At 49.6% G+C, this 16,041-nt stretch overlaps 1 pseudogene; it reads left to right on the forward strand.

Annotated features, from left to right (window-relative positions):
* The first annotated feature begins 8,298 nt into the window (after window positions 1-8,298).
* On the forward strand, window positions 8,299-13,955 carry LOC119373590 (leukocyte elastase inhibitor-like; annotated as a pseudogene).
* The last annotated feature ends 2,086 nt before the right edge of the window (window positions 13,956-16,041 follow it).

A 16,041-nucleotide genomic window follows, 5' to 3' on the forward strand; every position in this document is an offset into this window, starting at 1 on the left:
TGTCAGCTACTGACATGTTTTCTGTTCAAGATTTAGTATGTGCACCAAGGACGGGCGCCACGTGTGCCTCGATGTCAAGCCCTGCCTTGTGTTTTTTGGTTTCCGGGCCTCTGTCAAGCTGCAGACCGCAGCTTTTAGCCCTGGAACCCATTCCAAATGCATTTGGAAAAAATAAAGAATTTGAATTTGAATTTGAACCACCACTGCGGCAACGTCCATATCGCGTGTCTCCCACAGAACGTCGGGTAATTAATGAGCAAGTGGACGATATGCTTCGACGCGACGTTATTCGACCCTCGGACAGCCCGTGGGCGTCGCCTGTTGTTCTCGTTGCCAAGAAGGACGGTTCTGTGCGCTTCTGTGTGGACTACCGAAGGCTCATCAAGATCACTCGGAAGGATGTTTATCCACTGCCGCGAATCGACGACGCGATTGACAGCCTCCAAGGAGCAGAATACTTTTCATCTCTCGATTTGCGCTCAGGGTACTGGCAAGTACCCATGGCTGATGACGCTCGACCGAAGACAGCCTTTGTCACGCCCGACGGCTTGTACGAGTTCAACGTCATGCCGTTTGGTCTGTGCAATGCGCCCGCCACCTTCGAGCTCATGATGGACACCGTTCTGCGCAACTTGAAATGGCACACGTGCTTGTGTTACCTGGACGACGTCGTCGTTTTCGCTCCGGACTTCTCCACGCATCTTCAACGTCTGCGGCATGTTTTGACGCGTTTGACCAACGCCGGCCTCCAATTGAACCTGAAGAAGTGCCGATTTGCAGCACGGCAGCTGACAATCATAGGCTACGTCGTGTCCAAGGACGGAATCCTTCCCGATCCGGCCAAGCTTCGGGCCGTGGCCGAATTTCCCAAACCTACGTCCGTCAAAGAACTGCGCAGTTTCGTGGGACTGTGCTCCTATTTTCGACGTTTCATACGCAACTTTGCCACCATCATATCGCCGCTGACGAAGCTCCTTGGAAGCAACGGGCCCCTACATTCGTGGTCGTCCGAATGCGACGACGCGTTCGCAAAGCTCCGTCGTTTGTTGACGTCTCCTCCCATACTACGCCACTACGACCCTACGGCCCCAACGGAGGTACACACGGACGCCAGCGGTGTAGGCCTCGGTGCTGTTCTTGCGCAACGCAAACCAGGGTTCCCCGAATATGTCGTCGCCTACGCAAGTCGTACGCTTACTAGAGCCGAGACCAATTACACTGTCACGGAAAAAGAGTGCCTGGCGATCATCTGGGCCCTTACAAAATTCCGACCTTATTTGTATGGTCGCCCATTTGATGTCGTCACCGATCACCACGCACTATGCTGGCTGTCGTCATTGAAGGATCCCTCGGGCCGTCTCGCCCGTTGGGCACTTCGCCTGCAAGACTACGACATCCGCGTGCTGTACCGCAACGGACGTCAGCATGCTGACGCCGACGCCCTCTCGCGCTCCCCCTTGCCTGACGACAATGCCTCCTGCTCAGTGTCTCACACTGCTGTTTCTTCTATCGATGTTCACACCATCGCTACCGAGCAGCGCAAGGATAAATGGATCGTTTTGCTAATAGACTTGCTCACTGATCCGTCGACAACACCAACCACTCGCGCGTTGCGTCGTCAAGCCCACCATTTCGCCATTCGTGACGACCTACTGCACCGACGCAATTACAACGCCGACGGCCGCCAGTGGCTACTTGTTATACCCCGAAGTCTGCGTGCTGAAATATGCGAGTCCTTCCACTCTGATCCGCAATGCGCGCACTCTGGGGTATCCAAAACTTACCACCGCATTCGACAACGATACTTCTGGCGAGGGATGTACCGCTACGTGCAGAAGTTCGTCCGCTCCTGCCTCGATTGCCAACGCCGAAAACCTTCAACGCACGTGTCACCAGTCGGTCTACAACCATTACCTTGCCCTAACCGTCCGTTTGGGCGCGTGTGCATCGATTTGTATGGACCACTTCCTCTGACGTCGGCTGGTAACCGTTGGGCCATCGTCGCCGTTGACCATCTAACGCGATACGCCGAAACCGCTGCCCTCCCAGCGGCTACAGCGCGTGATGTTGCCTCCTTCCTGCTACACCGATTCATGCTGCGTCACGGTCCACCCCAGGAGCTTCTCAGCGATCGAGGCCGCGTCTTCTTGTCGGAAGTCGTCGAAGCCATTCTCAAAGAGTGCCATGCTGTTCATCGCAAAACTACTGCTTACCACCCGCAGACGAATGGCCTAACCGAACGCTTCAACCGCACGCTCGGCGACATGCTCTCAATGTACGTCGCCGCCGATCACACAAATTGGGATGCCATTCTGCCCTTCGTTACCTACGCCTATAATACCGCCCCTCAGAGCACTATTGGTTTTTCACCCTTCTTCCTGTTGTACGGAAGGCACCCGTTGCACACCATTGACACGATACTACCCTACAAGCCAGATCCATCTGATTGTACGCCTATTTCTGACACATCCAGGCTTGCTGAAGAGTGTCGCGAGCTTGCAAAGGCCTTTACAACGCACGAACAAGAGCGGCAGAAGAGGCTTCGCGGTGGCACCACCACTTCTGAGTCCACGTTCCTCCCCGGAGCGCTCGTATGGCTCTCGGTCCCTACCACTGCAACCGGCCTCTCTTCAAAACTACGGCCGAAATACGAAGGCCCCTACCGGGTCGTCGAGCGCACATCCCCGGTCAACTACCTGATCGAACCCATCGAACCAGCTTCGGACATGCGCCGTCGAGGGCTCGACATAGTCAACGTGGAGCGCCTCAAGGCCTACTATGACCCACTCATAGTAACGAGCTGTTAGGTCGCCGGACGGCTCCCTTTTCGTACCCGGGGTAATTGTGGCGAAGCAATTGGTACTGCTTAACGGTTGCGCTCTCCAGCGGCTCCTAGTGGGTCGTCCTCTTCTAAACGCCGCTCGCGCTCGGAGCCCGTGCTTCTGCCTTGACTGTCGCCATAGTGCATTGTCGCCGAGTGCCGTCCAATAAACCGCTTAACACATCCATCCATCCGCCCACCCTTCCACCCATCCATCCATCCATCCATCCATCCATCCATCCATCCATCCATCCATCCATCCATCCATCCATCCATCCATCCATCCATCCATCCATCCACTACCCAACCATCAATCCATCCATCCATCCATCCATCCATCCATCCATCCATCCATCCATCCATCCATCCATCCATCCATCAATCCATCCGTCTATCTATCCATACATCCATCCGCCCACCCACCCATCCATCCATCCATCCATCCATCCATCCATCCATCCATCCATCCATCCATCCATCCATCCATCCATCCATCCATTTATCCATCCATATATACATCCACCCATCCATCCATAAACCTATCCATTTCTCCATCCATCCGCGCATCCATCCATGCACCCATCCATCCATCCATCCATCCATCCATCCATCCATCCATCCATCCATCCATCCATCCATCCATCCATCCATTCACCCATCCATCCATCCGTCCATCCATCCATCCATCCATCCATCCATCCATCCATCCATCCATCCATCCATCCATCCATCCACCCACTTACCCATCCATCCATCCATCCATCCATCCATCCATCCATCCATCCATCCATCCATCCATCCATCCATCCATCCATCCGTCCATCCATCCATCCACCCACCCGCCCACCCATCCATCCATCCATCCGCCCATCCATCCATTCATCCATCCACACTTCCATCCATCCGCCCTGTTGAATCTACCTATAGAAAACGTTGGCGGGAAACGCCATGCCGCGCAAAAGACGAGCGAAGAAGCGAACGTAAGGCGGGGCTGCTCGTCAGCACGCAAGAAAAGAAGAAATGTTCGACCAGGGCAACACGGGTGTCGGTCTCTTCTCTGTCGCTACATTATTGGTGCCGAAACCCGGGAGAAGGCCGACATCCTCCATACCGTACCGAAGGTGGACAAATTACGAAGGCATCGAGGCGCCCTTCGCGGTGCCACTACCTGACCCCTGTCCGAGGCTAGCGAGATCCTCCTACAAGGCACAGTACTGTCTTCCGCCGACTTGCAGGCACTCATCGACGGGCTTCGCGACAAAGACTCAGCTCTTCTCGAACTGGACAAACAGATCGCCGACGCGCTTGACGGTGAGGAGTTCGAAGAAGAAATTACGGTCGCTATTGAGTACCACGAGAAGATAGTGAAAGCCGTCGGCAGGATTCTATCTATCTATCTATCTATCTATCTATCTATCTATCTATCTATCTATCTATCTATCTATCTATCTATCTATCTATCTATCTATCTATCTATCTATCTATCTATCTATCTATCTATCTATCTATCTATCTATCTATCTATCTATCTATCTGTCTGTCTGTCTGTCTGTCTGTCTGTCTGTCTGTCTGTCTGTCTGTCTGTCTGTCTGTCTGTCTGTCTGTCTGTCTGTCTGTCTGTCTGTCTGTCTGTCTAACCGCCTACCTGGGCGCTCTCCTGGTCGTCTCCATAACTTGTAATATACCAAAATTGGCATAGCAGGGGATCACTGTACGACGAACACGATTCACTGATCATCACATGAATAACGCAAAATGATTATCGCATACGTCATGAAATTCTTTCTCTCAGTGACGTGCGGCACATACCCGTATACCACAATTCGCGTTATGCGGGTATGAGCTACAGGTGATTCACAGTCTCAATCAACACAGTAACCGCGAACATACGCATTGAAACCAGGGGCGGCGCCAGTGGGGGGATTGGGGGGGCTCCAGCCCCCCCAAAATTTCCGCCTGCCCCCCCTTTGCCCCCCCAAGAGCAAGCATAGTCAAAATACAATGCCTATGTTCCCAGCCTCTCTGCCCCCCCCCCCCCCCCCCCCTGAAGGAACCCACTTGTCGTGGGTGCCCCCCCCCACTAAAAAAATCCTGGCGCCGCCCCTGATTGAAACGCAAGGCAAGTGAGGGAACTCGAGGCAGAACTCCCCTGGAAGACGCTCGACTGCCATCCACTCGTCTACGTGGTCCGCCAGAATGACGCAGTGTTCTCTTCATTCCTTATGAGGCTGATGATGGCCTCATGCTGACCGAGTATGAAGCCACATTGATTGAAAGCCACTTTGTGACACGCGAAGAATCTGCCGCTAAGTGCTCTGATGGCATTCGGCTATACAACAGCATGAGCACGTCGACCGCTATAACACACGTTTCCTCAACGCTGTGGACGTGTTATGGCATCCCGAATTCGATAACATAACTGGCTGTAAGAGCGAGCAGGTATATAGGGACGCCCTGATCAAGGTGGCCAAGATTAACGCAAGCGACATGGGTGGCTTGCCGGCCTCCATTTGCCTGAGCATCGGCAAGCCGTGCATGATCACGGCCAAAATCGACGTAAGTGATGGCTTCGATAATGGAAACATGGGAACCTTGTGGTATATCGAGCGTCACGAACACGGCAAACTTGTGCGACTGTGGCTTGGATTTTCAACGTCCGCGGTAGGCATTGTCCCAGCCAGGACACAGCGCATCACTAACACACACCCCTCAATAAAAGTGAAATGGGTGCGCGTGGTAATGCGAACCACCACATCCAGAATATACATCAGAAAAATATCTCGTGTAAGAGGACAATTTCCACTTGCGCAAGCAAACGCCAGAATTATATATAAGTCACAAAAGGCCACATACGCCCAGGTAGTCTACGGATACAATAAGCGCTAACCACTGAAGTTGGTCTACGCCGCACTTTCAAGGGCCACCAGCCTCGGCGGCCTATACCTAACCAAAACAAAAGGTGACACGTCGACTTGAGGTTCCGACATGTCGCCGACTCTATCGACAGACAGTCTGGTTGACGACATGACCCGGCTAGCAAACAGGCCTCTAGAGATTGTGTTGGACCGCGCTACAGCATTAATTCGATGCCACAACCACAACAATTACTTCACACTCGCCTCTCTCAACGTACGGTCTGTGCACGCACACGTGCACGCCCTCACAAAAGACGCTCCGCTCACAGAAACTGGCGTGTTAGCACTTTCTCAAACTTGGAGCGATGAACCTGCGGTGTTGTCCACAGCAAGCGGCTTCATTTCAGGTGCGGAGGCGTGGGCCCATATAAGAGCACGGCGATGCGCAACTTCAGCGTAGGCCGCATCCCACTTCGCCCGCCGCCAGACACAGGGCGCACACAGACAAGCAGCGGAATAGGCGAGGTCTGCGTTGCGCACATCAGTGACAATAACAAAGACATTCCACTCGCCGCCATCTACCTGAGAACACTCAAGAACTCCTTCCGCACAGGCACACGGGTTCGTGAAACGTGCGTGCGTTCTCCATCATAACGGGCAAGTATAAGCACTACATATCAGCTTACACCGTCTGGTGTTGTTGATACCGATGTTGCTGTTGGCCTCGTTACGCAATTGTAAACTGGTTATATAACACATGTACGACTCTGCAACATATGTGTTGGCGCATACCATTTGTCCATATCTTTAGCGCCATTTGGTCACATTTCGCTCACTGTAAACAATTACGTCAATGTCATCTTCCCGCCGCATGCTTCGCATAACATCGATTCTTACGGTACATGGGATCTGCCGAATTTTTCTTTGGTGAGTTGGTAGTTGGTATTTACTGAAGGGCATGATATTGTAGGGCAAGGCTCGAATATATAAAGTAAGAGGCCAACTTTCCTACTTCTTTCTGCCTCTTAGTGTTTCTTTTCGAGTTTTGCGCTACAGTATTATGTCCTTCTTTCGCTCCACGATGATATATCTGAAATAGTAGACAAGTGAAATGAAGATGTTGGGCGCCGATCTATTCCGAAAGGGCGCGTCACAAAACGAGCAAAGATGAAGAAGAGCTGATGCATTTTTTTGAAGGCCTTTTATAGATGCATAAACGAGAAAACGCTGCCGAGAGTCCACAATAGTGCGCCTTTTGCCTAGAAGGAGCAAATATTCTACAAGTATAGTTATCGCCATTACGCCATTCAACAAAGGACAGCACCAACGCGAACACAAAGATGGTGTTAATTTTGTCGCAACACATTGCCATATCGTCCATTCGCTGCGATTTAGACTTCTTTTACGAGCTAACTCAAGCCCAAATGAAATGTTCCAATATATAAGAGCCAAATCCAAATTTTACGCCTGAATGCCGACGATAGTGCGTGTGGGGATTCGAGGCGCGCCCGAAGCCACTGCGCGGGCATTTCGCCGTTCCGCGAATCCTTTCCCTCTCCCGTTCTCCCGCGACGGCAAGTGGCGCCATCTTGCGCTACGCGCCGGCTTTCGTGGTGGCGCTGCACGCGGTCTGGGAGCCGCGAAATTCAGCGCGACGGACGCGCGTGCAGGCCGGGACGAACGCTCTCTCTCCTCGGACGCCGCTGGGTAAGCACGTATTTCTTTCCGGTCCAACGTCCCCTTTGGGAATCGCTGGACTGTAGCCTGCCTGGGTGCCTCGGCATCCTTGCAGGCGTGTTTACCTCAGTGTTAGCTCCGGTTCGTACGTGAAGCCAAAGAGCGGTGCCTAGTGCTCGTGCGCGGTCGTACCACGCCGAGCCGCACTTGCCGGAGGCCCACGCGTACGGAGATTGCCCTAACTCTCGCGGCCAGACCCAGTGGTCATCGTGAGAGTGCGCAGCATAGCCGCGAGGGACCTTTTCCCGAGCGGCGTGTCAAAGCTCGCCATTGCCAGCTGCGACGTGCTGGCGGTTCCCCTTGGTGTATCGTCCGCGTGGGAAGCCCTTTGCTTCCCCGTGCCCCGGGAGCGGAGGTGTAGTGTGTGTCTGTTGGGGTGCCGCCGAAGGCAAATAAAGTGTTTGTGTGTGTATGTTATCTCGAACACTGTGTTTATGCCGCGCGGCGCTGAACGCCTTTGCTAGCTGAGCGCGCGCGGAGCGGTGCGCTAAACGTAAGCAGGCAACGGTAGACGCGGCTCTGTGGCTCGCTAAGCCTGAACCCGCGGTAGTCTTCGGCTCCGGTGAGCATCGAGGCTACCACATGCGTTATATAGATTTTAGTCGCAATAGAGATTTGACGTATTTTGGTGACATGAGTACACTGCCAAAGAATTGTTGGAGCAGGCCGGGCCATATTGTCACTGGCGAAAGACTGCGTTTTTCTCAGTTTCAGTTAAAGTGGAAGTGGCTCTTTTATAAAAAAAAAACAAACAAACAAAAAAAAAACGCCTCATTTACTTTGCGGAGCAAAGTCGAAACAAGCAAGACACATAGTCGTATGAGCGCGATTTTGTGTAGTACAATACTCTGAAGGTATTTTTTCCATCTTACAGATCCTGTAACCATGGCAACTACTAGTCCGCTAGGCGAATCTGTCCTCAACTTCTCCGTGGACCTGCACAAGCAGCTGGGTGATTCCACGAGAGATCGAACATGCCTGTCCGGTCGCAATTTTTGTTTTGCCTGGGTTTTTTATATGTTATGTGGGCACATTCGAAGTGCACGGAACTGAAAATTTTATTTCCAAGAAACGCTCCCAGCGCGCCAAAAAATATTTGAAGGTGGCGGCGCGGGCCTCCTGTTTTTGCTCACTGCACTGTTTTCGGATTGCACGGCCGAATTTAGCGCGAACTATAAATGATGTGTCGAAATTTTTTTGCTGGTTTTAATACGCATTACTGTGAATTACATCCATGCTTTTTTTATGCCGTCCTCAAAAAGAAGAAAATGTGAAAAAATGGCAAACACGGCCGAAATCAAAAAAGGGTCCTAAGTTTGAGGCGGGATCCTACTTAAAACAGACACTTCAAAACAATGTCAACTATAGAAAAGAGACTTTACAATATTTATACGGAAGATCATTTTCCTACGGGCAGCGCAAAAAAAGAAAAAAATAGTTAAAGAAGCCAGTTTCTTCAAAAAAGTACATTTTCAAAAAATAAAATAAAAAAAAACTCCGGTCTCAATCTTGACGAAAATTTTTTTTCGAAGAGCGCTTATGTCAATGAACACACGGTTTTAATATTATAATGTCCTCATTTACTTTGTTTACGAGATATAACTGGCCAAAATGACCCTTGCTGTGTGTGCTCACTTCAGTGCGACTGATGGTTGTAATTAGCTTGCATTGTGCATAAATCGCAGTTCTAATTATTCTGCTGCAGCAAAACCTTGCTCTGGTGGCTTTTCGTCAAGAAAAATGTCTTCTGAGATTTTATTTTTGTCTAGCGTGTGCAAAAGTGGGCTGCTGCCGCCCTCTAAATGGCTAACGTGTAAACAGTTTGCAGCCTACAACCTCGCCTACAATCATCAGAGTATAGATGGGCGCGCCTGTTCAAGATATGAATCGCTTCTTCTTCCTGAAGGAATGCCTGATCTACCTCATCGCGGTTAGATGTAGACAGGTTTTCCTTGAGGAGCGTAGAGCAATGCAAGCAGACTTCGCAGGTGACGCGAAGATCCTCAGCCTATGAGAGTAGCTTGTGGAGGTAGGCAACAACAAAAAGAGCAAAGAAAAAAATTTGCGCGACGAAAACGTTTTCCTCAGCAATCTTCTTTTTGTGAACGCGTTAATAATCTGCACAGAACAATCGGACGTAGTCATGGGCCGCGCGCATCGCGTGTAGTGAACAGCTAGACCTATAGAGCAAGTCGAAACGTTTATACTGAACGGCGCCGCACAAATTATCTCACATCTGCGCAGCTGTCATGAATGCCTTTCCAGAACTGCTCACGGTTTAACATTTTATGACTAAGGGTGTCTAACCGCTTTGGGCTGTAATAATTAATTTGTAGGCCACACTCATTGTCAAAACTAAGGGGAATGTCCGTCTGCATGGCGCCACCAATGACCTCTGCTGTCCTCGACGTGGGAAAGCACTTTAGTAAAATGGCAACAAAACATCATCAATTGGGCAGCTTCGGCCACTCATGGCTTAATCATGCCGCACCGCACGTTTTCTGGCTGTTGAAACGCTGAGGTCGAGATGATACAGGAAGACGTTATCTGCGACACCGAAAACATGTGATAGCGGGAAGTGAAATAAACGGCTCGAAAATCATTGAGATAACGTTTTACAAATGTTGTTTAGGCACAGTGTGCGTCGAATGGGGAAGATGGTTAGAGCGTACAATGCACGTAATGGAAGGGAAGCAAGCAGGCAGTGAGAAAACAACTGCATAAGAGCGCGCCTGCTGATTGTGGCATTTAGTCACAGATTAAGTTGCCCTTCGCTGCATACAGATGCTTAATTCTGTGTACAAGGAGAGTTTTGACAAAGTGACCTAAACCATGTGTTCGCGGTGTCTCGCGTGCTTTTGATTAGCGAATACTGGCGGGGTAAGTTGAGGTTGTAAGCTGCAAACTGCGTACGCGTTAGGCCTTTTGAGAGCGGCAGCAACCCACCCCCGCACACGCTAGACACAATTAGTTTGAGAATACATTTTTCTTGACGACAAGACACCAGAGCAAAGTTTTATTGCAGGAAAATAATTAAAACTACATTTACGTGCAATGCAAGCTGATGACAACTATCAATCGCACTGAAGTGAGCACACACAGCAAGGGTAATTTTGGCCAGTTAAATCTCGTGAACAAAGCAAATGAGAACATACATATTAACATGGTGTCTTCACTGACATAAGCGCTCTTCGACAAAAAAAAAAATGTCAAAATTGAGGCCTGAGTTTTTTTTCTTTATTTTTTGAAAATGTACTTTTTTGAAAAAAACTCACTTCTTTAACTATTTTCTTCTTATTTTGCGCTGCCTGTAAGAAAACGATCTTCCGCATTAATGTTGCGAAGGCTTCTTGAAATACTTGACACTGTTTTGAAGGAAAGCAGATGATTTTTCAAGGGCTCGTTTATCTTTGTTAGACACAATATTAATGAGAACTAACAGACAATAACGCCAAGGAAAGTACAGGGGGTGTTATCTGTAGTATTTAGAATATAAATGTGAAGAAAGTAAAGTGGACGAAAAGATGACTTGCCGCCGGCAGGGACCGAACCTGCGACCTTCGAATAACGCGTCCGATGCTCTACCACTGAGCTACGGCGGCGGTCATCCTCCCATCCACTTTCTGGGGTATATATGTTGATTTAAACCTAGGAGTGTTAGTCAGCGCCAACCGCAGCCATGGCGGCGAGTGTGGAACACTCTTTTTTTGCCTGTTGGCGTCACGTAGCACGTGATCTTTTTTACGAGCTGGCAGCTGACCAATAATCCCTCGCATACTACCTGAAGGCATTAAGTCTGCCAGGACGAGACCCTCGCTATGAATGAAGGAAAGCAGATGATTTTTCAAGGGCTCGTTTATCTTTGTTAGACACAATATTAATGAGAACTAACAGACAATAACGCCAAGGAAAGTACAGGGGGTGTTATCTGTAGTATTTAGAATATAAATGTGAAGAAAGTAAAGTGGACGAAAAGATGACTTGCCGCCGGCAGGAACCGAACCTGCGACCTTCGAATAACGCGTCCGACGCGTTATTCGAAGGTCGCAGGTTCGGTCCCTGCCGGCGGCAAGTCATATTTTCGTCCACTTTACTTTCTTCACATTTATATTATAAATACTACAGATAACACCCCCTGTACTTTCCTTGGCGTTATTGTCTGTTAGTTCTCATTGACACTGTTTTGAAGTTTCTGTGTGAAATAGGCGCCAAGGCGCATCAAACATAGCAAACTTTATTGATTTGGACCAGGTTTGCCATTTTTTTCATTTTTTTATTTTTCAGGACGGCATAAAAAAGCATGAATGTAATTCACAGTAATGCGTATTAAAACCAACAAAACAATTTTCGACACATCATTTATAGTTCGCGTTAAATTCGTCCGTGAAATCCGAAAACATTGCAGTGAACAAAAATAGGAGGTCCGCGCCGCCACTTTCAAATATTTTTTTGGCACGCTGGGAGCGTTTCTCGGAAATAAAATTTTCGGTTCCGTGCACTTTGAATGTGGCCACATAACATATAAAAAATCCAGGCAAAAGAAAAATATCGACCGGACAGGCATGTTCGATCTCTCGTGGAATCACCCTTTAGAGGGCGGCAGCAGCCCACTTTTGCACACGCTAGAACCAAATAAAATCTGAGAACACATTTTTCTTGACGAAAAGCAACCAGAGCAAGGTTTTGCTGCAGTAGAATAATTAAAACTGCGATTTACGCTCAATGCAAGCTAATTACAACCATCAGTAGAACTCAAGTGAGCACACACAGCAAGGGTCATTTTGGCCAGTTATATCTCGTAAACAAAGCAAATGAGGACATATGATATTAAAACCGTGTGTTCAATGACATAAGCGCTCTTCGAAAAAAAAAAATTTTCGTCAAAATTGAGACCGGAGTTTTTTTTATTTTATTTTTTGAAAATGTACTTTTTTTGAAAAAACTGGCTTCTTTAACTATTTTTTTTTCTTTTTTTGCGCTGCCCGTAGGAAAATGATCTTCCGTATAAATGTTGTAAAGGCTCTTTTCTATAGTTGACATTGTTTTGAAGTTTCTGTTTGAAGTAGCAAAGGCGCCAAGGCGCCTCAAACTTAGGACCCTTTTTTGATTTCGGCCGTGTTTGCCATTTTTTCACATTTTCTTCTTTTTGAGGACGGCATAAAAAAAGCATGGATGTAATTCACAGTAATGCATATTAAAACCAGCAAAAAAAATGTTCGACACATCATTTATAGTTCGCGCTAAATTCGGCCGTGAAATCCGAAAACATTGCAGTGAGCAAAAACAGGAGGCCCGCGCCGCCACCTTCAAATATTTTTTTGGCGCGCTGGGAGCGTTTCTTGGAAATAAAATTTTCAGTTCCGTGCACTTTGAATGTGCCCACATAACATATAAAAAACCCAGGCAAAACAAAAATTGCGACCGGACAGGCATGTTCGATCTCTCATGGAATCACCCAGCTTATGCCGAAAGAGCAACCAACTGGCGACATCTTCTTTTCGCCTTTCAGCATATCGGCCGCCCTCTCGATGGCACTCGGAGGCGCCCGGAGCAACACAGCCAAGGAACTACTTTTGACCGTCCTTCACGTGGACTGTGACCGCATCCACGAGGAGTTCTCGAGGTTCCTCTCTAAACTACCGGACTGCGCGGCTGACGTCAAACTGAACATCGCCAACAGAATGTACGCCGAACAGTCGTTTCCAGTCTTGTCCAGTTACAAGTCGCTCCTACGGGACAAGTACAACGCCACCATCGAGTCCGTGGACTTCCGCAACCAGTACGAGAACGTGCGGAAAGAAGTGAACGTCTGGGTCGAGAAGGCCACCGAATCCAAAATCAAAGACCTCCTCCCGAGGGGAAGCGTGGACGCCCTGACAACACTGATACTTGTAAACGCCATCTACTTTAAATGCCTTTGGAGCTCGCGATTCGACCTGACGCACACACGCGCTTCCGACTTCCAGCTTGACTCGAGGAATAAGACTCAGGTCCAGATGATGTACCAAAAGTCCAGCTACGCGATGTCGTATTCGGATGAACACGAGGTACAAGCTTGAGAGGTACCGTACCGCGGCCGCAAAACATCCATGGTCGTGCTCCTTCCCAACGATGTCGAAGGGTTGTCCAAGCTAGAGGAACGCTTGACCGCGGCTGCGCTTTCCGAGATATTGACGAACCTGTGTACTCACTCCAACGTCAAGCTCTACTTGCCGAAGTTCAAGCTTGAACACGACGTCGGCCTCAGAACAACGTTAGAGGCGATGGGGATCAAAGACTTTTTCTGACAGGCAGCTGATCTTTCCAGGATAAGCGACGCGGGCAAGCTAGTCGCTACCGACGTTGTCCACAAGGCCTTCGTCGAAGTGAACGAAGAAGGCACCGAGGCCGCGGCCGCTACTGCAGCGCCTGGATGGCGGAGAGAGAGTACAAATTTGTGGTGAATTGGCCATTCATGTTCCTCATCCGAAGCCGCGACCCTGACGTGCTTTTTATGGGCTCCGTTCACCTACTGTGAACAAGAAAGGTGTCATACGTGGAAGAACGTGAAAGAGGTTATGTATTGTTGTGTCTGGGTATTTGGATCCATCCCGCCGCTGCAACCAGTTGTTGCGACCGGTATTAGATCCGTCCCTCCTCGGCAACCAGGTTGTTGCTACGATAGGGCAGCGTCGTAACCGGACTCCGTTTGGTTGCGTAGTCGAGTCTCCGGGTTGAAGAAATGCTGCTAGCAAGTTGGGAAAACAATAACAAGTTTACTGGCACTTTTTGTACACTCAATTTACATCGTGACAAGGTCAGAGTTCAACGACGAGCGAATTGGATGAGCCTGTTACCGAGGGCTCAGAGCCCCATTTCTCACTTCGCACCGTCGTTTTAACCCCTCAGGCGGGCTCCTCCTTCTTGATGACCACCAATCACACACACGACCCCACCCACCATGGCACAGTCCATTTCATTGTAGCTGAGGGGTCGTTGCACTCTTGAAACAGCAAGGGTCAGGCGGTCGACGGCACGCTTGTGGGGGAAGCAAGGCGACAGGTTCCTCAGGCTTGTTCCTAGGACTCTTCCCCGAAGGGCAGAAAAGGGTCTGCGGCGACTCCTGTCAAAACATACAGGTCAGGTCGTTTCGGCAGCACACCAAGCCAAGCCCAAGTGGCCCATTGTCTCCGGCTTTGCCGTCCCCGACTTTGAGGTCGAGACTCTTCCTTTGTCGGTCGCTTCGCGTACCGAGTCCGTTCCTGCGATGGATGCAGGTGTTCTAGCAGTGTGAGAACGCATCGCTCGCCCATTCTCAGGGTCAGCGCGTCGCCGCCGACTGCTGGTCATAACAGTATGTTTGCCACATGAGAAAAGGGCACGCGTGCGCTTTTTGAAATAGATCGTGTTATCGATTAGTCTGGATGAGAATAAATAGTCACATGGTCCTTTAAGCATTTTCCCCCTAAGAAAACTCGAAGGCGAAGGCCAACTTCTTTTCTTGTAAGTCGATTGTCAATCACTGTCATCAACTCATCGTAGTGCTGCACTTTCCCTCTCGTTCTGAATTTTATGATTGTCTTAACCGCTTTACCAAGTTAACGGTATAGCAAATGTGACATTCCCGTATTGTCTGTAGCTTCTTCCCCCCCCCTCCCATTTTTTTATTCCACATGCACACACTCTGGTAATGCACATGCGCGCACGTACACGTAAGCTTTGTAGCAGCAACATTGAAAGAGGCAGGGAAAAGCGAATTCATTGGAAGGCTTATGGGATGTGTTCCTGCTTTTGCGTTGTAGCGAAACAATTAGGTAAGCGATTAGGTACTGTTTGTAGTGAACATGGTAAAAGTGTGATCAAGCTTTACATGCAGGACTGTGTTGCTTAGGTTTTTACACCGTTGTGCTAGAGTATTGCAGCAAGGTATATCACAACACTTCGAAGTATAAAGGGAAGTATATAGACGCGATGCATCTATCGTACTCAGAACGCTGAGAAAAGCACTGCGCAGTATAAATGACAGCAAAAGCCGTGTTATTTCAACGTGATCGGATTTAGGGCGACCGAGGAGTCTATAGACAAAAGTGCCCGTTGCTGCTGCAGTGTCGCGAAGGCAATTAAGTGCAGATTTTGTAGCGTTAGCTACACTGGCCGAGGTGGAGCAGTTTCGCGTGGCAGTTCGAGAGCCATGCTTCGCATGCGCGAGGAGCAGTGACGTCACACGGCGCGCAGCTGGCGCACCGGAGCTGCCGCCGCCGCGCGCGCCTCGCCGGTCTGCGCATTCCAGAGGAGTGACGTCGTAGCCGCGACAGACGCACTGGCGCCGGCGCGCGCCCAGGTGTGCGCCTCCGTTGCGCAGTGGCCGTCTGACGCTGCGCCTGATCCGCTTGATAGCGCCTATCATTTTGCGCGTATGCGCAGACGAATCAGTGGGGGTGTACAAATAGGAGGGAGAAGGAGGAGGAGGAAAAGAAAAAAGAAAAATGGAAGGACAGGGAGGTTAGCCAGTTGTCAGACCGGCTGGCTGGTGTTTGCCAGTGTGGTATAGCCATGGAGAAGGAGAGCGCAAATGCTGCTAAGCGGCGCAGAAAAGCAGAGAAGCTTCACAACCAGGAAAGCTAAGAATAATCAGCTGAACTTTAGCTA

This window comes from Rhipicephalus sanguineus, chromosome 11 (assembly GCF_013339695.2).
Source record: "Rhipicephalus sanguineus isolate Rsan-2018 chromosome 11, BIME_Rsan_1.4, whole genome shotgun sequence".
Lineage (NCBI taxonomy): Eukaryota > Metazoa > Arthropoda > Arachnida > Ixodida > Ixodidae > Rhipicephalus > Rhipicephalus sanguineus.